This window comes from Atheta coriaria, unplaced genomic scaffold, assembly GCF_025399875.1.
Source record: "Atheta coriaria isolate IRGN ID8LTWV9N9 unplaced genomic scaffold, Caltech_Dcor_3.1 hic_scaffold_3_pilon, whole genome shotgun sequence".
Taxonomy (NCBI): Eukaryota; Metazoa; Arthropoda; class Insecta; order Coleoptera; family Staphylinidae; genus Dalotia; species Dalotia coriaria.
Window position 1 is genome coordinate 6,799,438 of NW_027045445.1, and position 2,787 is coordinate 6,802,224.

A 2,787-nucleotide genomic window follows, 5' to 3' on the forward strand; every position below is an offset into this window, starting at 1 on the left:
TTCACTCATTTACACTAATTGGACGGCGGGATGCACGGCTTATATAGCTTTATTCGCCTGCAATTTGTTAGCGTCGTGAGTTGCATTCGTTTGTTTTCGCGCTTACAGCATTGCAAATATTCACAATTTATATAAGTGAGAGGGTATTGGTACCCTCGACATATTTCCGACATTCCAACAATAATACAATGCAATATTTATCAAAGGGGAACTCAACATCGGAACTGGGAAGAGCGACTTTTACTTTTACGACTCATGTTTGCTTTATTCTTATTCTTATTTCATATTACGAAGGGTCACAGTACTGCTTCGTGGGAAAGCCACTTCCCCTAAAGAACATATTCTTTATATTCTTTATCATAAACATTAACTCAAACTTTTTATACGCCGATGATATCAAAAAATTAAATTACGAATAATTGCGAAATTGTTATTACTCTGAATTATGCACTATGCACTCAGCTTTTCGGTAATTTTGCCAATTTCCGGTATCGATTCACTTCAACTTGTGCCATTGTATGACCAAATTGATCGTGGCGCGAGTCCGCGTAAAGTATTCATTACGCGCTCTTTATCTCTGCACGCTCAATGCGCAATCGTCTTTTTCGGCTGGTGCTTCTTCAATAAATGTAATTAATCGCGTCGGAATCGCATTCAATCGCGCGTTCTTTATAATTAAATTGGGCCGTGCACATTGCGCACGTGAATTTTATCGATGATAATGCACTCACCTTTTGCAGATTGTGGAAGTATTGATTAAATCGCTTTCAAGAAAGTTCTGCACAATCTTCACTCAAAATTGAACACCACATTTCAACGCACTAAAATCGTCTGATACGTTCAACACCGCGAGGCGAATGATAATAACCTACCATCAAGTTGCACAAGTTTGGTTGAACGAGGGGTGGTTTATGAACTTCTGGATTGGACAACCCCACTAGGGTGAGATGGTAACACAAAGTACCAGTTTCACCCACCCCAAAATTAAAACCCCAAACAAAAATTGAAAAATTAAAAATTTTACTGTAATTTAAAGTGTATAAAGTTGAATCTTTTAGCACTGGTGCGTAAAAGTACTTTTTTAATGCTCCACAAGAAATTTATCATAAAAAAACTAAAATTTTAGCATTTTTGTGAGTTTATGTAAGTTATCGTGGCTAAAACTATAATTTTACACACTTATCATACAAAATAGGAATATATGTGATCATCAATGCATGTAAAACTTAATAAACAACCAGTTATTAACAACAACCGGTGTTAACTAATCAAAACACGGCATAACTACGCCTGCGTACAAAACAATAAATTATAACCAGGGAATAATTACCATCAAATATAATAAACTCATTTCGAAAAAACGAAAACACGAACTGTCATAGATACGTGGAACAACACTACATCAACATATGCATGCAAGCGACGTATTCACGTGTGTGCATATACAAAACGCAAAGCAAGATCGCTAATTACAAAACGAGCGCTCGAATGCTACGCTTTTATATAACCACACGAGTACTCCACACTAACATGCACTCAGAAGCGGCAAGCGTACACTAATGTCTAAATAAGAGAAGCGTATAATAAGTAGCTATTCTTCGTTAAGATTGTGCCAACATTGACCAACCGGCTGCTTTTAATAAAGAACTGTTGAATTATTGCAGCCGCGCTCGACTACTAACCCAACCATCCAACATATCGAACTTTATAACTCTACCATGTACATTCTATAACTTACAAATGTTTTAAATTAGGTGCTAATCTGATATTACTTGCTTTTTTAATATTTTTAATTAAACATTATGAGAATTATGTATGCATTAGTGTTTAAGTAAAGTTTTATGTCTTATTTTCATAATTACACTATACACTTAGGGTTTTTTAATATTTTTGCGTTTACAATTAACAATTATGATTATGATGCAAGTGAAAATGAATATTCATTTATTTCCACCGATGGATACAGAGCGACTACCGTTCGGAAACCGTTAGAAAATCGCCGGTGAGCAGTTGTCGTAAATGGTGGCGCTTGAACAACTAATTAATTAATAACAAGCGATTAGTGCGGCCATAATGCGCGCCATTATTTATGGTAATTTTATCGAATGCAGATCGATTCAATACCAACCACACGTTTGGTTAATTAAATGTGGGTAGATTATTATGAGAAGAAAATAAATAAACACTCACACAACTGATAAAATTGTTACATTATTCAATGCACTCGGTGATAAAATTGAGATAAACTTGATTTTGATTGCAGTTGATGTGATTTATTTGTATTTGCATGTTATCACACCAGAAATGACGACGAGACGTTTGTAAGCCAATGTCGATTGTGTAGAAAACGCGCGACCAGCCTGAAAGTTATAAATAACGTCAACTCTCGGACGTCACCCACTTCCGAGCCTTGACCTCCGGTGACATGTTGTCGTTTGTGTTGGATTCACAACACACGTATTGACGCATTTCTTACTACACAGGCTTCATGTGTAATGACATGTTAAAATTTAAACCGTCTGTATGCGCTCTCAATTAAGTGGGTGGTTTGGTAGTAAATTGATCAATTGCCTCCAGATATCGACTGGTGAAATTGACACATTAAGAAATCGTTTACGAATAGAAGCGAGGTCAATTGCTATTTGAGCGGCTGCGACACCAGAAGATTTTAATATTCGATAGCACCAACAGTGAAAAATCATTGATTAATTACCCGATACACACCGTAGAATAAATAAATTAGAGTCTGCTTTGCGTGGGTCTGACATTTTATGTATTTTTCTAGAG

At 36.1% G+C, this 2,787-nt stretch overlaps 1 long non-coding RNA gene across 1 annotated transcript; it reads right to left on the bottom strand.

Annotated features, from left to right (window-relative positions):
- Positions 1–1,820: 1,820 nt before the first annotated feature.
- On the bottom strand, positions 1,821–2,312 carry LOC135789461 (uncharacterized). The gene is made up of 2 exons (XR_010547569.1): positions 2,191–2,312; positions 1,821–2,037 (listed from the first exon to the last, which is right to left on the bottom strand). It is a non-coding gene; the product is annotated as an uncharacterized lncRNA (long non-coding RNA).
- Between the last annotated feature and the right edge of the window lie 475 nt (positions 2,313–2,787).